This window comes from Bos grunniens, chromosome 4 (genome assembly GCF_055505025.1).
Source record: "Bos grunniens cultivar Pamir isolate PY7600 chromosome 4, Bosgru_T2T1.0, whole genome shotgun sequence".
NCBI classification, from domain to species: Eukaryota; Metazoa; Chordata; class Mammalia; order Artiodactyla; family Bovidae; genus Bos; species Bos grunniens.
This window is the reverse complement of record NC_141168.1, coordinates 20,422,116-20,442,591: the sequence shown is the minus strand read 5'-3', so window position 1 is coordinate 20,442,591 and position 20,476 is coordinate 20,422,116. Positions and strand designations below refer to the sequence as shown.

Genomic DNA, 20,476 nt, shown 5'->3' with positions numbered 1-20,476 from the left:
CAAACTTCCTCTAAAGTCATCTTTGAGTAATATGACCTTCACAGGGGTGCGCAAAGCAGCTTGTATGTATTTCCCTGCTTCACATTCAACTCAACCTGCCTCTATCTGTATCCTCTATGAAAGCAGGCCACACATCATGTCACTATTAGTTAGTTTTGTAGCTCTAATGCCTAGATAGTTTCTGATACATAGTAAATTTTACATAATAGAAGCTTTTATACTGAATGAATGTGAAATTGCTCAAGTGACAGACTTGGAAGTAAGTCATACACACGATCTTCTACTTCAAGCAACTACTGATAATGCATTACTTACCCAGTAATAGCAGCAGTAACGTGAGACCAGTGCTATGTTTACTGACAGAGGGATTGGAATGACAATTTAACCAGCTCCCCAGCAGCTGGAGAGTGTTAACCTCAGTAGTGGTGGTGAAATAGGGAAGGTAGGCAGTGCTCTATCTAGTTCCTTTCTCCTCACTCTTGGCAGGCATCAGCGATCAGAAGAGAGGATGTCAGAAATATTCTTCACCTTCATTCTAACTTCATGAAACGTTACCAGCTACGGAGAAAAATCTAACCCTAATTTTGTCTCCCAGATTCTGGGGATAGAAGTGAGAGATGCACAATTTCAACAGGTCCCTTAGCATTACATGGCAATCTTACCACGTTCCTGTTTTTCTTGCTTTTACACCTTGCACAGAGACTATTTTAAACCTCTTCCACTTTTTGTAAGCCTCCTCCTTCCTTTTTATTCTCAGATAACCTTGTATTCTTCTCCAAACAGAAAATGGTCTTCAGACATGAATTCCCTCCTGAACTTCTATTTTCCTGCAACTGACAAATCCTTTCCTATCTAAAGGTAATCCCTCACGTAAGTTTTGGTATCACCCTTTTTTGTTGTCTTACAAAAAAACTCATTCCTTTGTTATCCCTTTTCTTGCCTGTGTTTTCAACCTCTCCTGCTCTACTTGCTCCCTTTCATCAGAATATGCCACTCACAACTCCATTAAAAAAGCAACAGCAACATAAAGTCTATCCTTAGGCTTGACATCCACCTTTTAGTTACTATTCTTTCTCCTCCTTTTCATAGCTAAACTTGCCAAAACAATTGTGAATATCTGCTATCTCTGGTTTCTTACTTCCTGTTCTAATCTGGCTTCCACCCTCATTATTATACTATAGCCATTTTTGCTGACGTCAAAGACCTCCATGTTGTGAAATGCAAAGGTTATCTCTTAGCCCTCACCTTAACTGAGGTCCCAACATGACAAAGTGGATCACTTCTCCCCGCTTAAAGCACCCTCTCTTCCCCTGGCTTTAGGGACACCACGTTATAGTAGTTTTCCTTCTGCTCTCTATTTCTTTGTTGTTTCCTCTTCTGATTTGTCCACTTCTAGGAGACGTTTGGAGAAGGCAATGGCACCCCACTCCAGTACTCTTGCCTGGAAAATCCCATGGAGGAGCCTGGTAGGCTGCAGTCCATGGGGTCGCTAAGAGTCAGACACAGCTGAGCGACTTCACTTTCACTTTTCACTTTCACGCATTGGAGAAGGAAATGGCAACCCACTCCAGTGTTCTTGCCTGGAGAATCCCAGGGATGTGGGAGCCTGGTGGGCTGCCGTCTGTGGGGTCGCACTGAGTCGGACACGACTGAAGCGACTTAGCAGCAGCAGATGTTTAAAACTAATTTTTGAGATCTTGGTTATGAATTCTGATTATCATATATAATTCAGTTGATAAAAACTGGTTAGCTTTATAGTCCAGTAATAGTATACACCTTGATTACTTCTTCAGTGATAGTTTTTATGTTTTTAAAGACATCATGCAATAACATCATGTAATAGAATCATATCATGTGTCATAGAGTTGGACAGCAATAAATTCTCACCATGATGGGTGTGTAAATAACCAGGCAGGTGACAAATAACTGCACACAGCTTCTGTTTACCACATACAGTTCAGGTAAAGCAGGCTGACAAATATAATTTGTCAACACATCCAGGCTGGTTTAGCTTCACTTTTCCCTTTTTAGCAAGAATACTTTATCCAGTATCATTTTACTCTCCTTTCCGTCATTGCAATGTGAAGCCTGTTGGTTGTTAAATATACAACAGATTTTTGTTACATTAAAATTATACTTTTTACTATATTTTTCCTGTACCAAGAAATCTGTTTTGAAGCTATTTTGTTTCTATATATGATATATTCTACTTGACAATCAGTGAAGAGACTTTCAAAAAGCTTACAAATTCTTTTGTGTGTATACATTTTCTAGGTAAAGAGCCCAGGTCACTTTTCATCAGATTCTCAAAGGGTACCATGATCCCTGAGAAGTTAGGAACCCTTTCCTTTAACTTTTCTACTTTATGATGGGAAGTAGTATTTAAACAGTGGGAAGACCACCAGACAGAAACCCTTAGTGCTAAGTTACCTCTGCTACTGCTCACAATGAGGAAGCAAGAAGCTTGGAAGACCGTGGAAAACTCTGCAGCTGGAGCAGATGGCCTCTTAAGTCTACAACTGTTCCCCCCTTATATTTGAGACCAGGGAAAACAGGTGTTTCTATACTTCTGGCCACAAAACAAAGTAGTAGCTTAAGAGACTGGAAGCAGAAAATGGCTGCTACATAGGTACATTTAACTTTCCACACAAACTGGATCAAACAGGAAGGTTTAATACAACAACACGAATCATGTTAAAAATACATCTACATTTCAAAGTAAAAAACTTCTTTTCAAACCTATTCTTAGAGTTGTTTTGCTAACAAAAGTAGGCAATGGTTTTTAAAAAGATGCAATATGGTCTTTGAAAAAGACATACTACTTGCAATCCATCTAATTCAACATTTACTACGCCTACTATAAGTTAGGCACTGTGCTACTTGCTTGGGATAAAATAGGAAGGCTGAACTCTGATTAAAAGAATTTGCTACCTTCTTGGGAAGCTAGCATGCAAATAAATGAATGCCATTTAGTTAATTACCACAAAATACAGAGGAACCTTAATGAACTTAATGTTCGACAACTTTGTTGGCAATTCATCTTTTACTGCAATTTAACTTTTCATCTATTTATATCTTGTATTGTTAATTCAATGGCCTTAGGGGTCAGACACCACATCTTATACTTTTTCATTTGTAGCATAATTCTCAACATGGTTCTTTTAAATCTTTAATAAAAATTTGTTTTGACTGCTAATTATAACAGCGTATTCTAAAATGCTAAATTAAGGAATAACAGTATTCAACAAGGTGTCTACTGATTTGGAGAGTGCAGATGTATACGTATGTAAGAGAGTGGTATCTGGAGAAATTAAATAATATATTATGCTATATGGAATTTTCATAGGCCAACAGGAAATCCAGGTGCTCATTTGGAAAGCACCTATAATATACTGTTGCTGTGAACTGAACTGAAAGTCACTCAGTCGTGTCCAACTCTTTGCGACCCCATGGACTATATAGTCCATGGATAAGAATACTGGAGTGGGTAGCCTTTTCCTTCTCCAGGGGATCTTCCCAACCAAAGGATCAAACCCAGGTCTCCTGCATTGCAGGCAGATTCTTTACCATCTGAGCCACCAGGGAAGCCCAAGAATACTGGAGTGGGTAGCCTATCCCTTCTCCAGTGGATCTTCCTGACCCAGGAATTGAACTGGGGTCTCCTGCACTGCAGGCAGATTCTTTACCAGCTGAGCTACCAGAGAAGCCCCTGTTGCCGCAAGGCTTCACTGAAATAAGGTAATATATCTGGTATAGGAAGCACTCAATAAATGTTAACTGATAATATTATCAGAGGTCTCAATAGTTCTCATTTGAATAGTTTTCCAATCAATTTTCCCACTTTCAACAATTTAAAAAACGTAAATCAATGTTCCTGAAGAGTAACACAAGAACACTGGTCACACCTCTTCCTCATGCAAAAACATTTCACCTGCTCCCTTTTGTTAAACAGAAAATCTTTGCCACGATACTCAAGTCATCTTAAACACCAACTTACCATTCTGGACTTTTTTATTCTCAGACACACTGCTCCCAACGTATCTGGGAAACTTCACTTTGTTGCTCTTCTTGGTCTACTGAAATTCCACTGCCCCTGAAGATCTATTTTCTCTATGAAACTTTTACCTGATACTTTCCCCGCCTTCCACCCTTGATACTCTTGATAAACAATTTCCTCCGTTTAATTCTTCTAGTTCTTATTTATATGTCTTTTACTACATTTACCTTTATTTCATTAGGTGTATGCCATTTCGATGATAACACCATTAAAGGACAATGCCTTATACTGCCTACCTACCATGTCTATGGGTGACTTGTATGTAAGAGTCCAATTTAAAGAATTAGCATATTCATTTATACCATGTTTGTTACACTATGTAACCTTTTGCTTACCAAAACATATACAAAACAAATATAAAGAGGTATTTAAAAACCACTGGTAAGAGTGTCTGAAAGCCACATCTCACTGTTGGAAAGGACTCTGTCATCTAATTCAACCGCTCATATTGCATCTGAATCCTTGCTTGTGTATGCCCAGCATACACATGAATCTCTCTAATGAAAGACAAGACCTTACAAGTCAGTCTACCCCTGCTTTAAATGCTGTAAATTTCACTGCTTACTGGTTTTGATCCTGTTCTTTGGGGACACATGGAACAAGGAGTTCCCCCTTTCATTAGATTACTGCTTAGTAGCCATGGTACTAAAATGAAATTTTTTTTCTATATGATTTGCTGTCATCTTGAATTTCAGTTACTTTCTGAGTATACATGGAGGGCCATTACATAAACTGCTATTAAACTGCATCTTAAAAAAGTCACCTTCTTTTTCCAGGCTCCCAAGTTCTTTCTAGATTTTATTAAAAGAGTTTTGTTAGTCCTCATCTTCCCCTCCCTCCAGTTGTATCTCCCCTATCCTCATTATGGTCACCTAAAGACATTTATTTAAAAATTAAATAAGAAAAAGACTAGGGAATGAGCCCCACCAGTGTCAGGAAAGCTTCCTTCAATTTGCTGCATAAAGAGATAGGTATTGTATTTGCGTACTACCATTCAAACTATCTTAGATCTAGTTTGTCACACTCTTTTCTAATCATCCTTTCCCATATGGCCCCAAGCATAACATTTTATTATCCACAGTTTCAATGAAATGCTTGAGATTTCCTTTATCTAACAGTCAAGAACTGCAAAAAAGAGAAGAGAATATTTCATACCTTGAAAGTAATTTTATGATTTTGACATAATGAAGAGATTAAAGTTAAACCCCAAAAGGACACATTAAACCCCAGTGCTAATATAAATGTTTACAAGTTCTGACATTATCTGAATTATGTCCACAGACTTGAAAGTAAACTGAACTCCAGTATAAGTAACATATTCTGAGGGAAACATTTTCTGATATGCCTGTCCTAACTTCTGGGAAAACAAGCAGGAAAGGATAATCCAAAAAAAAGTTCAGAAAACTACTTGCATATTCATTCTTAGCTGCAGAGCCCGCTCCCATGAGAGAGAGAAAAAGTGATCTACTATTTCTCTACTCACAAAGGATCATCTTATGCAGAGACAGAGTCACAGACCTAAGGCACATTCATGTCTGAAGAATTTTTTCTGAAGTTTATTAGAAGCAGGCAATATCAATATAAAGCATAAAAGATCTCATATCAGGCCAACAAAGTCACCTCCAACTAGAATTCTAGCACACGAGGCAGAAGCAATCACCACATCCTATTTGTTCACGTACCCTGAAACTGGACAGCTTTCCCACTTTAAAAGATAAGTAACAGAAGAAAAACAATATGGGAATGCATAAAAATTAATCATTTAGCAAAAGAAAAGGAATATCACGTTGAATCTCAAGAAATTTAATTTTAGCAAGCACTTATAGTGTGACCAAAATGGAATCCAAAAGACATGGTTTCTTTGAAACAGGTATTTTAAGAAGAAAACCGGCAAACATACACAGTGAACAAACTGAGATGCCAGCTGATTGGAAAAGCAAGTTGGCTAAGAAAGTAAAATGTAGCAAGAAAATGAAAACTGTAATAGCAAAATTAAAATCTGCACCAAAGTCAGTAGAACTGGGCAGCACTACTCAAGAAAAATTAAATAAAGTATTGGGAACAAGCTTATCTTCCAGAATATAAAGGTGATAAAGAAATAAAATTAACTAAAAAAAAAAGGATAATTGGTATGTCAAAAGTTCAAACCTATAAACACAGAAACAGAACAAAGGGAACAGAAACAGTCATAAAAGTAAGTTTTTTTGAGCTCAAGAAAGACCTGAGTCTGCTGACCATAAAAGCTAATTATATTACAAACAAAACTGAACATATCCTCTCCATCAATACAGCTTTTCAATTTTTTATAAGAATAAAGCAAAAACAAAACGTGTAAAAAAGAAAAATACATTAATACAAAAGAAAATTAAATTAGCCCGATTTTATTTTGACCTCTCCACAACACAGAGTTTTAAAGAGGGAGGAACAATCTACAATAAAGGTACCCAAGGGAGGCTTGGATACGAGATACAATCCCCTGAGGAGTTACTGACACTAATACTAATGGGAGATGTGTGAGGTGCTGGAGGGTAGGCAGAAGGTTGAGAATCTCTGATCTCCAGTTTGGAAAGAATACGTTATGCAAATCAATATTCATGTGTAAAGGCAGTCTTGGGAATCAGCAAATCAGAAAATATATCACCTGTGCTCCCCTGAGTGGGAGAAAAAGGTGAGGAAAATCTTAAGACTTCTAGTGCAGTATTTGCCAACATTTTAGTTCCAAGATCCCAAACAACTTTTTTTTTTTAAGGGGGATTATATCTGTAGGTATTTACTGAATGTGAAATTAGAAAGCTTTTTAAATGTTGATGAATTCATATAGAAATAATGACATTACATGCTAATGTAAATGCAATTTTAATAAAAATAACCATATTTCCCCCACCCCAAAATTGAGAAGGGTGATACTGTATCTTATTTTTGTAAATTTTTTAAATGCTTGCTTCAATAGAGGACAGCTGATTCTCATATCTGCTTCCACATTCAATTTATTTTGACATACTCTTTTGGCTGAAATATATGAAGAAAAATTTGGCCTCCTGAAGATATGCAGTTTCAACAAGTAAAAAAAATTTTAAGTCTTTTTAGTTGATTATGGATATTCTTCTTGACATTATAACAAATATCCATGCAGCATGATTCTGTAATCTCCTGAACTGGCCATTTAGAATATACTGGATTACCCATATATTAGAATATATTGGTTTATATTTAGTTATGCAAATCTTCCTGATGTTGACAACTTTCTTTATACAACAGCAAAACATCACATTCATTGATATCATCTCAGATCTCACTGAAAAAGTCTTTAAGTACTGGGAAGTTGTCAAGCTCAGAACGGCAGAGGTAAATGTTCCAAAATTTTAGTTTTCTCTGAAAATCTGAATTTTGTCATTGGCAATAAAAATTATCACCTGTTTTCCTTGAATTGAGTCTCATTAAATTCATCCTCAAGACAGTATCTGCCAAATATCCAAATCTGAATAACTGAACTCATAATGTAATCAGTTGGTTAAAAACGAAACAAAACAACCAACCAAACAAAAAAAAAACTGATGTGGGCTTCCAGTTCAAGATGGTGGACTAGAAGGACGTGTGCTTATCTCCTCCTGTGAGAGGGCCAAAATCACAACTAGCTGTTGAACAACCAACAGGAAGACACTAAATCCCACCAAAAAAAATACCCTATGTCTGAAGACAAAGAAGCCGCCGCAGTGAGATGGTAGGAGGGTGCAAACACAATAAAATCAAATCCCATACCCGCTGGGTGGGTGACCCACAAACTAGAAAACATAATACCAAAGAAGCTCTTCCACTGTTGTGAAGGTTGAGTCAGGCTTCCCAGCCTGGGGAAGCAACAAAGGGATTGGGAATCCCCAGGGAATCTGACAGTGAAGGCCAGTGGGATTTGATTACAGGACTTCCACAGGACTGGGGGGAAAAAAGAGACTCGAGTCTTGGAGGGTACACACAAAACCTTGCACTCACCAAGACCCAGAGGAAAGGAGCAGTGACCGCACGTGAGACTGAACCAAAACTACCTGCTAGTGTCGGAGGGTCTCCCGCGGAGGCAGGGCTCAGCGGGAGCTCACCACAGAGACAAGAGCACTGGCAGCAGCAGTCCTGGAAGGTCCCCCTTGGCATAAGCCCTCTTGGAGGCTGCCATTAATCCTATCATAGAGCTATCAGGGCTGGGTCACCTCAGGCCAAACAACAAACTGGGGTGGGGTGGGGAACCCCACCCATGAGCAGAAAACTGGATTAAAGCATAACTGAGCAAGGCCCTGCCCACCAGAACAAGACCTGGTTTTTCCCATGACCAGTCCCTCCCATCAGGAAGCTTACACAAGCATCTTAGCCTCCTCCGTTAGAGAGCAGACAGAAGCAAGAAGAATCACAGTTTCACAGTGGCTAAAATGAAAACCACAGTACAAAAAGTTAATCAGGATGAAAAAGCAGAAAGTTACACCCCAGATGAAGGGACAAGATAAAACCCCAGAAAAAACAACAAAATTAAGTGGAGACAGGCAACCCTGCAGAAAGAATTCAGAATAATGATAGTGAAGATGATACAGGATATCGGGAAAACAATCGAGAAGATGCAAGAAGTGTTTACCAAAGACCTACAAGAACTAAAGAACAGACAGAGATGAATAATACACCAGAATGAATCAACAGCAGAATACCTGAGGTGAAGAATGGATAAATGATCGAGAGAACAGAATGGTGGAAAGCACCGATTCAGAACAGAATACAGAAAAAAGAATGAAAAAAAAAAAAAAAGACTGCCTAAGAGACCTCTTTAGTGAAAGTCATTCAGTCATGTCTGACTCTTTGTGACCCCATGGACTACACAGTCCACGGAATTCTCTAGGCCAGAATACTGGAGAGGGTAACCTTTCCCTTCTCCCAACCCAGGAATTGAACCCAGGTCTCCCGCATTGCAGGTGGATTCTTTACCAGCTGAGCCACAAGGGAAGCCCAAGAGACCTCTGGGACAACATTAAATTCACCAACATTTGCATTATAGGGGTCCCAGAAAGAGAAGAGAGAGAAAAAGGACCTGAGAAAATATTTGAAGAGGTTAATAGCTGAAAACTTCCCTAACATGGGAAAGGCAATAGTCAACCAAGCCCAGGAAGCACAGAGTCCCAGGCAGGATAAACCCAAGAAGGAACACACCAAGACACACAGTAATCAAACTGACAAAAATTAAAGACAGAGATAAAATATTAAAACCAATAAGGGAAAAACATCAAACAAGGAAACTCCCATCAGGTTAGCAGCTGATTTCTCAACAGAAAAGCTACAAGCCAGAAGGGAATGGCACGATATATTTAAAGTGATAAAAAGGAACAACCTACAAATAAGAATACTCTACCCAGCAAGACTCTCATTCAGATTTGATGGAGAAATCAAAAGCTTTCCAAGGAAGCAAACGAGAATTCAGCCCCACCAAACTCGCTTTACAACAAGTGCTAAAGGAACTTCTCTAGGCAGGAAACAAAAGAAGAAAAAGATGGACAGACAATAAACCCTAAACAATTAAGAAAATGGTAACAGGATAATATGCTGTGCTTAGTTACTCAGTCATGTCTGATTCTTTGCAACCCCATGGACTGTAGCCTACCAGGATCTTCTGTCCACGGGCATTCTCCAGGCAAGAATACTGGAGTGGGCTGCCATGCCCTCCTCCAGGGGATCTTCCCAACCAAAAGATCAAACCCAGGTCTACTGCATTGCAGGTGGATTCTTTACCATCTGAGCCATCAGGGAAGCCATATATATGTTGTAAATTACCTTAAATGTAAATGGCTTAAATGCATCAACCAAAAGACAAAGACAGGCTGTATGAAAACATGCATTTATGCTCTTTCACTTACCACATCACTCTCCTTGACTCCTCACCTCCACAAATGTATGCATTTATTTTATACTGTTAGGTTAATCATGTTCTCATTATGGCTTGCAACTGTAATTATCTTTTATTTTTTGTCTGGCTACTGATTGTGAAAACAGATGAACATCTTTTACTACTGTGATTATATAACTATTACTCACTTACCACCACTGTAATCATGATTGATCAACAGAAAAATAACAGAATTCTGTATCACCAAAACTACTATTGAATAGGAAAACCTTTAATCACTTTTTAAAATCTTGTAAGTTTCTGAAAAATACAAATGCCCAAGTATTGCTTTTTTTCCCTCCAAAGTTCCAGATATGTTTCTAGTGAGCCAGCCATGTTTAAAAACAACTGGACTATCTGATGATCTTTTACTTTTATCTAGTTTGTTTCACTTTTTCTATTTCATATTCAGTGCTCCCATTTCATTTCACTTATTTTTCCATCTTTTTTTTTTTATGTTCTTTCTCAAGCCTTTATCAAGCATAGGGGAAAAAGCTTTTATATACTTATATATATAAACAGCATATATATTTTAGAAAACATGAGTTTTTCCCTAACTAAAAAATTTATGACATTTTGATTCCACTTGTTTGACTAAGCATGAACAGAATGCTAGATTTCTAATTAAAACAAAAAACAGATATGCAACAAGCAGGAAAAACTTACTGCATAGCACAGGGAACTACAGTCAATACCTTGCAATAACCTAAAATGAAAAATAATTTCAAAAATAATGTGTATATGTACGACGGAATCATCTTGCTGTGTACTTGAAACACTGTAAGTCAACTCTGTGTGTGTGTGTATATTAGTCGCTCAGTCGTGTCCAACTCTCTGTAACCCCATAGACTGTAGCTCACCATGCTCCTCTGTCCATGGGACTTTCCAGGCAAGAATACTGGAGTGGGTTGCCATTCCCTTCTCCAGGGCATCTTCCCGACCCCAGGATTGAACCCTGGGTTCAATCTCCTGTGTCGTAGGCAGATTCTTTCCTGTCTGAGCCACTATTTCAATAAAATATATATATATATTTAAAAGTTTCATATAAAAGCAGCTAGTTTAAGTTGCAAGTCCAACAAATGTAGGACATCTTCACACAGAATAGTAAAGATGTGCGCTCCACAATCAAGATTTAATAAAAGCCTGGCTTCCCTGGTAGTCCAGGGGTTGGGAATTTGCCCACCAATGCAGGAGACATGGGTTTGATCCCTGGTCTAGGCAGATTCCACATGCTGAAGGGCAACTAAGCCAACGTGCCACAACTACTGAGCCCACACGCTGCAACTACTGGGCAAACACAACCTAGAGCCCACGCTCCACAAGGGAGAAGCCACTGCAGTGTGAAGCCTCAACACGGCAACTAGAGTAGCCTCCACTCGCTGCAACTACAGAAAGCCCACACACACAACAAAGACCCAGCTCAGCCAAAAAATAAATATATAAAATTTTAACAAACATTTAATAGAAATAAATTTTTAGTAGTACTTCAACAAGGGCCTGTTTTTCAACTACACATGTGTGTGGGCAAAGTTCACAACAACTGGCAGTTACACATTTTGATGCCACTGCCTTGATTCACACAGCAGGTATACTTACTTTTGTTTTTGCACCATCAGTAAAAGTATCACAATCAAAAGAGAAAATAAAAGTCTTAATACTATTATGAAAAGAGTTTTGACCTCATGAATCTCTTGGAAAGGTCTCTGGGGCCCCAGGAGATCTATAATACTTTGAGAACTGCTGATCCAGTGAAACAAAAGAGAGGAATTCAAAATTAGAACACAAAAATGGGGAGTTTGGCATAAAAGAATAATGAAAAGTAAAGTTAAGTGAGCCTTTATTTAGGCAAATATGATTAAAAAATAAATCTTGAGAGAGAAGATATACCATGTAACAAGTATAAATAATCACACATTTATATAAAGTAGTAATGGGTAGAAAATAAAAAGCCTATTAGATTTTGTCAGATACAAGGTCTTATTAAGTGACACACTGAGCTAAATGCTGTACATGGGAGATTTTTAGATAAATACAGCATATTCTCCCTGAAATACTATGCAGAATCATTCAAAATGAAAATGAGAATAGCACATACTCCTTGAAAGCTTACAACATGCCAGGCACTATTGTAAGTACTTTCTGGGTATTAATCCCTAATTCACTTCATCAGCACAAAAGCTTTAGGAAGTTAGTACTCCTCTTCTTGTACAAGAAAACTGAGGCACAGACAAGGTAACTCATCTAAGTTCCACATTGCTGAAATGTGAGATGACCATGCTATTTAATCAGTAAAGGATGTATGATCCCCTTTATTTCAAAACTTAGAAGATGATGATTATATATAATCATAAAATTTCAGAGAATACATACAACAAATTTATTAGTAGTTATCTTTAAGAAGAAGATTATGAGAAAATTCATACCTCTGTATTTCAGTAATATTATATTTTAAAAAATGAGCACATATTACTTTTAGTCAAAGCAAGATAGACATTTTTCTTTTGAAAAACTAAAGGCTGCTGCTTAGCAAAATCTAGACCTAAGCATTTTTTTTCTGATGAAATTAAAGTTTTAGTAGACTTAAGTAGACTTTCAAGTCATGGAAGAAAAAGAAGTAAATTCCTACACCTAAAAAATGAAAGCAAATATAAACAAAGTGAAAACAAAGTCTAAAAAGCAGAAATTTTAAATGTGAATAGGTTACTCTACTGAAGATAAAAAGAATCAATCTTGGATTTTGTTAAATTACAAAAGAAAGAAAAGCAAACAAAAAACCCAATAGAAGCTGATTTTAGAAACACAACTAAAAACAAAGTAATATGAGAAAGAATATAAAAGAATGGGCAAAAACATATCAGCACATATATCTAAAAAACTAAGACTAATATTAATATACAACAAAGTAGAATTAAAGACAAAGGAAAGTAAATGGGAAAAAGATGTTTATTTTACATTTTTTAAAATGTAGAAGGTAGTCATGAATTTTTATCTGAAAAGTATCAATAAAACAACTAACAAAAATAGCAGTGCACACAACTCAACATTAAAAAAAAAATTAAAAAATGGGCAGAACTGAACAGACATTTTTCCAAAGAGGAAATAAGGATGCCAACAGGAATATGAAAAGATGCTCAGCATCACTAATCACCAGGGAAATGCAAATCAAAAACCACAATGAGATAGCACCTCACACTTGTCAGAAAGGCTATCATCAAAAAGAACACAACCAACCAATGCGGACGAGGATGTGGAGTAAGGGGAACCCTCGGACATCGTTGGTGGGAATGTAAATTGGTGCAATCACTATGGAGAACAGTATGGAGGTTTCTCACTAAAAATAAAACTACCATATGACCCAGAAATTCCACTTCTGGGTATGTATCCAAAAAACCAGATACACTGACTTGTAAAGACACATGTATATAGCAGCACTATTCACAATTGCCAAGACATAGAAACAACCTAAATGTCCACTGACAGATGAATGGATAAAAAAGATTAAAAAGCGATTTATGTATGTATCTTCCCTGGTGGCTCAGACTGCTAGCAACGCGGGAGACCTGGGTTTGATCCCTGGGTTGGGAGGATTCCCTGGAGATCTTCTAGGATAAGGAAGTAAGATCCAGGAAGGTGCCTGGAGAAGGGAACAGCTATCCATTCCAGTATCCTTGCCTGGAGAATTCCATGGACAGAGGAGACTGGCAGGCTTACAGTCCATGGGGTTGCAGAGTCAGGCACAACTGAACAACTTTCATATATATGTATGTATGTACGTGTGTGTGTGTGTGTGTGTATGTATGTAATAGAATATTAACTCAGCCATTAAAGATACTGAAATTTTGCCATTTGCAATAACATGGACAGACTTAGAGGGCATTATAATAAAGTGAAATAAGTCAGACAGAAAGACAAATACTACATGATACCACTTACATGGAGAATCTAAAAATACAACAAATTAGCAAATATAACAAAAAAGAAGCAGACTCACAGACATAGAGAACATGCTAATGGTTACTAGTGGGGAGAGGAAACAGGAGAGGCGTGGTATAGGAAGCGTAAGGAAGTAAGAGATACAAACCATTAGGCATAAAGCAAGCGTCCAGAAGACACTGCACAACTAGGGAACAGAGCCAATATTTTACAGTAGCTATAGCGCATAACCTTTAACCCGTGATTCACTACATTGTATATCTGTAACTTACATAACACTGTACAGCAACTATACTTCAAAAAAATCTATCAATCTCCTGTTAAAGAAAGATGAAAGAATCAACAAAAAGAAGTATACATTTAAAAAAACAGCACTGTAGTGAGGGTCTATCATAATAATCTGAGTCTCTGGTAGGTAAGAATATAGCAGGGCCTGATTAATAATTAATGAGACTGCATGAGTATATATTAAACTATGGACTCTAGGGAAACACCACCTTCTATTTCCATGGAGTATTAAAATTCACAGACCAAAGAAAACTTCAATACATTCCCAAGTTCAGAAGCTTACAGAACCTATTCCCTAATCACAATGCAATAAAACTAAAAATTAATACCAAAAGCTTTAGCACAAATACAAAGCAGAACAAAAACTGAGGGAACAAAGAATAAAAATAACACAAAAAACAAAGAACAAACACAACATTCTAAATTACTGACGGAGTAAAAAGGAACACAATACTAGAATTACAGACTCTTTTGAAAATAAAGGTAAAAATATTAATTGTATTACAGAATATCACTTATAGTCAGAACCAAAATTGACTGTGAAAAAACCAAGGGAGTTTTTGTGAGATGGTTGGTTAAATCAAAAGTATGAATTTGAAGTCACAGTTCTTTTATTTCACATTTGATTTCGGAAACATTTCTAATTCTGCTTAAGTCTTGAAACAACTAAAAGCATTTTTTAAATCTTGGTGGGGGGAGGGGTCTGCACTGGGCAGTATGTGGAGCCTCCCTGACGAGAGCTCTAACACGTGAACTCTGCAGTGGACGCATGGAGTCTTAACCGCTGGATCACTAGGGAAATCTGACAAAATTTTAAGTATACTGTGATAACTTTTCATATTAACTGAAAGGTAATAACAATCTTTACAAATTTAAAAATCCGTTAACAAAGTCTGATTAGAAACATCATTCAATCCATATTCCTTCCTAAGAAAATTGAAAATTAACCTCAAAAACATCTGACTTCAAAGATCTATCCTTCCAGTTTTGGGAAAATTAGTGTTAATAACAGTTCATTAAATAGAGTTCTTAATACTTGAGAAAAAACCCCAGTATTTATATATATTTATAAATATGTCTATACATACATAAAAAATAATACATTCCATCAATATTTCCTTTAAAATAATTATTCCCAAACCTGACACTGTTCAAAATATATCCTCATAAAAATAAGTATTCTAAACAGAAACACAGAGAAGCCAATGGCACCCCACTCCAGTACTCTTGTCTGGAAAATCCCATGGGCAGAGGAGCCTGGTAGGCTGCAGTCCGTGGGGTCGCCAAGAGTCGGACATGACTGAGTGACTTCACTTTCACTTTTCACTTTCATGCACTGGAGAAGGAAATGGCAACCCACTCCAGTGTTCTTGCCTGGAGAATCCCAGGGACAGGGGAGCCTGGTGGGCTGCTGTCTATGGGGTCGCACGACTGAAGCGACTTAGCAGCAACAGCAGCAAACAGAAACAAGAAATCAATTAAGAACAACATATAGCAATTACAGCACTAACTGATGAATAATAATTTAAAAATACAAGTATTGATATTTGGGGCCAAAGTAGCTGCTGAATTAATATTTCACTTTAAATAAAACTTGCAAACTAATATCTGGCTTTGGTGGTACTGTGTAGCAATTTGACTGTTTTCTCTTGAAATACAAATTAGGGGGAAAAAAAAAAGAGCAACATTCTATGCCAAAACAATGACTTAAGTTAAATTATTATCTAATTACGAAGCCTGAAATGCTGAACCACTTTTTTTATGTGATTAAGTCAAAGCAGTCTGGCATCTTTATTTGATCTCCTGTCCTTTGTTTACTTTCACCTTAGAAGAGTAAAAATAGTTAAAGTATCAAAGAACTCAGAACCACCCTGCCCCAACCCACCCACCTTGTAATCAACTGGTTGACAAGAATCAAATCCTGTAAGGATGCCACCCCCACCCCATCCCAACCCATCCAGACACCCTATCTGCCAGTTTGCCAATTCTGAACTCTGCTAATGCTCTTTCTCCTATTCATACTGTGGATGCTCCTCTTTCCCTGTTATTTAGGCTCCACATTTTGCCAATGACTTTCACCTCGATCTGATATTCCTTAATCTGATCTCCATTCTGCCTTCTGGATAAAGAAGAGCTGCAAGCTCTTTCTACACACACTCCTCTTACCCTGGTATACACAGCTCTAGATCTTCCCTAAGACCTTGAAACTTTAAAGAGCTTATTATTAGCTACCCGTCATTTATTTAGTCAGTCATTCAACAAATATTTATGAGCTCTCATTATGAGCTTATACATTATCTTCAGTGATAGAAATACAGACATGAACAAAAAAGGCAAAGTTCATCAGGTCAAGTCATGGCTGTAACCTACTCAGCATGAGCTGGACTATGGTCACTGAAGTTCTCAGTTTCTCTTTTGACAATCAGATCAGATCAGATCAGTCACTCAGTCGTGTCCGACTCTTTGCGACCCCATGAATCGCAGCACACCAGGCCTCCCTGTCCATCACCAACTCCCGGAGTTCACTGAGACTCATGTCTATCGAGTCAGTGATGCCATCCAGCCATCTCATCCTCTGTTGTCCCCTTCTCCTCTTGCCCCCAATCCCTCCCAGCATCAGGCTTTTCCAATGAGTCAACAGGTTTGTGCTAAGTCAAACAAAAGTTCAAACTCCATTCCTCCTCTCCCCTCTTAATCTTAAATAAAAATAATAATACTCATGTTCCTGTAATGGAATTAGAGTGGTTTCCAGAATCGAATGGGTCCAAAAACAAGTTCTGGCTCTGCCGTTTATTAGCTTGGTTATCCTAGGCAAGTTACTTGAATTTCTCCAAGTCTCATTCATCTCATCTGCAAAAACAATCTTTAATGGTTTTTTTGAAACAAAATTTTCTGACACAAAAACGTAAGCACTAAACAACCTCACATTAAACAGGGACCACAACCTCCAGTCCAGGTACCTGTTAATCCCATACTCTTAGTTTATCCCTTACCCCCTTCTCTCCCCTTTTTGGTTTGTTTTCTATGACTAGAGACCTAAGTTTTGCCCTGTGCTATGAAATAACAATAATCACAATACAGAATACAGGTACGTACTACCATACATGGGCTTCCCTGGTGGTTTAGACAGTAAAGAATCTGCCTGCAATGAGAGAGACCTGGGTTCAATCCCTGGGCTGGGAAGATACCTGGAGAAGGGAATGGCTACCCACTCCAGTATTCCTACCTAGAGAATTCCATGATGGAGAAGCCTGGCAGGCCACAGGCCACGAGATCACAGAGTCAGACACGACTGAGCAACTAACACTGACTTTCTCTACCATACATAAAACAACAGGATTTACTGTATAGCATAGGGAACTATATTCAATATCTCATAATAACCTATAATGGAAAAGAAAAAGGACGAGATGGTTGAATGGCATCATTGACTCAATGGACGTGAGTTTGAGCAAGCTCCAGGAGATGGTGAAGGACAGGGAAGCCTGGCGTGCTGTAGTCCATGGGGTTGCAAAGAGTCAGACACAACTGAGTGACTGAGCAATAATAAATATATATAAGACTGAATCACTCAGCTGTATACCTGAAACTAACACATTTTAAATCAACTATATTTCAATTAAAAAATTAGGCCTCTGGTTTGGTTTACTATTCTAATCACATATGGTCCAGAGAGAAAAATTTCTCCTGTTGGACTGCTGTTACTATTTCATTGTAAATGCAGCTATGAGTTAGGCAAACAAAGGGCAACAGTTTAGGTACACTGGTGAAGAAAAGGCAAGTTCAAGGAGCTTTATGATCAGAATTGTTCTAACACCCACAATCCAAATACAGAGTAAATCAACAAGAGTCTAGTTTACCTAGTATTTCTGTTTTTTTTAGAGCTCACTCTTCCTTTCACTGGAGAAACAAATGGCAGCCCACTCCAGTATTCTTGCCTGGAAAATCCCACGGACGGCGGAGCCTGGTAGGCTACCGTCCATGGGGTCGCAGAGAGTTGGAGACAACTGAGCAACTTCACTCACTTCACTTCCTTTCACTAAATTTCCTCCAGTCTGTCTCCATCTTTGCTTTCCTCACTCTTCTAAATGACTTAATATGGAATAATAATGTATTTTTAATAGTTTTAGATTTCCTATCCTTAAAGGTAAAATTTTTAAAATGCATCTCAAAAGTGTAGTTTGGTTGGAGATATTTACCATAGATCTAGTACTTCTTACAGGCCTCTACTACACAGCATGCGGTTCACCTGAATGATTTCTTTTTTAGGTCTTTCTTCAGGTAAAAAGAAACTATCTTCTTTTGATCTATAAGATACGTACACATTACTGAGTTCTAAAGCATAAGTACATACTGTACTGTCATAAAAAATCAGTATCCTGAGGCACAGGTGTGACCATTTTGCAGTACAGCATGTAAATACTAGACACCTGACTGATTGTAGAATGCAGTAAAACTATTAAATTTAAATCCTATATAGTTGAGTCAATGTCCCCAATAATTCAGTTACAGTTAACCCTACATTTCCCCACTTAGAATTCAGAAGTCTGTAGGCTGAGTGTTTAGTATTGTCATGATGACAGATCCTTTTGAGAACTAGATGGATGCAATCAATTCTCCTTTCCTATGAATCTCCTGTCCTCCTCCCTCCCCTGCCACTCAAGGTTAAAAGTCCCCACTTAAGGGTATTACTTTGCAAGAAAAATCATGTATTACTGCACTGGTGACATTAGTGGGTAAAACAGTACCAGAGTTATAAATTACAACATAGCCATGAATTCAAATGTATAATATCAGTACTTTAAATACTTTATATGGAACTTTATGATACAAGAAAAACAGATGGCACAACAAAAAGGTAGAAAGTCTGAGAAGTATAAAATAAAATAAACTTGCCCTTACTCTACATAGTTTTTTACAAAGTTAACAATAGAGTTCTTGCACACCAAATGCATTGAACTCTCAATATTATAAATATGAATTCATTTCAAAATAATGAACAATGACACCCGTAACAAATAATCATTTATTTAGTGAACACCTGTTTAATAAATGTAATATATGAAGACAGTTTCATAAAACATTTTGAATGTGTTTTAAACAATAGTTTTTTGTTACTAGCTACAAATCCATACTAGGCTGATCCTGATGAAAGTGATCACCTTCTAAAATCCAATGGATCAGTCACCTCAGACATGTTCCCAATTGAGGGTTATTTTCACTGACAAAATTACTAATACTCGTAGAGGTACTACCACTTGTAGTTCACTTGTAGTGGACACAGTGCAATGGCAGCAATGGCTGAGAATCTGGCCAAAAAGAAAAAACAAAACTGTTCACAGTAAAAAACAAAACACATATTCCTTGTTTAAGAATCAGAGAACTACAAAATAAGTCCTGTGTTTTTAACACAGTTTTGCAAATAATTATGTATCTCCATCTCTGGGATTCTTAACCTAGGACTATTCAAGGTTCTGAAAGTATATATTCAAATTACAGGCTTTATGTTCATTAATTTACTTATTAGCATTACATGGAACTAAGAGAAGGCAAAGAGATATCAATAAAATGTGTGCCAGAAAACATGTTAAGTGCAAATGTGTGAGTCTTTTCAAGTATTTTTAATCAGTTAAAGTGTTAAGCATCTATCTTTCCAACCAAAAAAAAAAAACAACAAACACTTTAAAGTGGAATCCTGCAATAATTTAAGGCCTCAAATCTTTACCATATGTTCCCATACCATCTATATACCGATACAGAATCTTCAAATTTTCTTTTCTTTTCAAAATGCTACTTCAGGCATTTAAATTAGTTTTATATAACTGATTTACTTATTAAAAGCACACTTTTCTTCTTTGAAAGAAGAAAAGGTTTAAAAGCAATAGGTTACAGTTGGGTAGTTTCTATTAAGCTGGTGAAAAGAGTAGTTCAGTTTTGGACTTCCCTTGTGGCTCAACTGGTAAAGAATCCGCCTGCAATGCAGGCGACCTGGGTTCGATCCCTGGGTTGGGAAGATCCCCTGGAGAAAGGAACGGCTACCCACTTCAGTATTCTGGCCTGGAGAATTCCAGGGACTATACAGTCCATGGGGTCGAAAAGAGTCGGACACAACTGAGTGACTTCACTTTCACTTTTCACTTTCATGCACTGGAGAAGGAAATGGCAACCCACTCCAGTGTTCTTGCCTGGAGAATCCCAGGGACAGGGGAGCCTGGTGGGCTGCCGTCTATGGGGTCGCACAGAGTTGGACACAACTGAAGTGACTTAGCAGCAGCAGGCTCAAACGC

At 37.6% G+C, this 20,476-nt stretch overlaps 1 protein-coding gene and 1 long non-coding RNA gene across 6 annotated transcripts in view; both read right to left on the bottom strand.

Annotated features, from left to right (window-relative positions):
* The window catches only part of MTPN (myotrophin), a 78,681-nt gene that overhangs the window by 35,055 nt on the left and 23,150 nt on the right, over positions 1–20,476 (bottom strand). The window lies entirely within an intron of this gene.
* The window catches only part of LOC147373739 (uncharacterized), a 41,735-nt gene continuing 22,103 nt past the window's right edge, over positions 845–20,476 (bottom strand). Inside the window, exon 2 of the long non-coding RNA XR_015162033.1 lies at positions 845–19,498. This is a non-coding gene — a long non-coding RNA (uncharacterized LOC147373739). The remainder of the gene's footprint in view (positions 19,499–20,476) is intronic.